A 318-nucleotide genomic window follows, 5' to 3' on the forward strand; every position below is an offset into this window, starting at 1 on the left:
CTACCACCACCTACCTTCCCCGCCTATGGTAATGCGAGACCAGCCGCCCACCCTTCGATTAGTTCCTCGAAGACCCTTGTCGAGGACGACGCTACATCCCGGAGCACCTGCGTCTTCTACCCCGAGAGTGTGATGCCAAAATGGGGATGAATAACCCATAAGAGAAAGGATTGTTTGCACCAACTTACCGTATGTTGCGCACGTCTGACATGTACCTAAGGGCCGACCTCTAACTTTTGTATCTTGTTTTGTTTCATATTATTGTTTGATTTCTGTTTCTTCTCGCCTCGTCTCTCCTTCTAGAATGATACAAAGCGC

The sequence above is a fragment of the Penaeus monodon genome, chromosome 19 (assembly GCF_015228065.2).
Source record: "Penaeus monodon isolate SGIC_2016 chromosome 19, NSTDA_Pmon_1, whole genome shotgun sequence".
NCBI lineage: Eukaryota > Metazoa > Arthropoda > Malacostraca > Decapoda > Penaeidae > Penaeus > Penaeus monodon.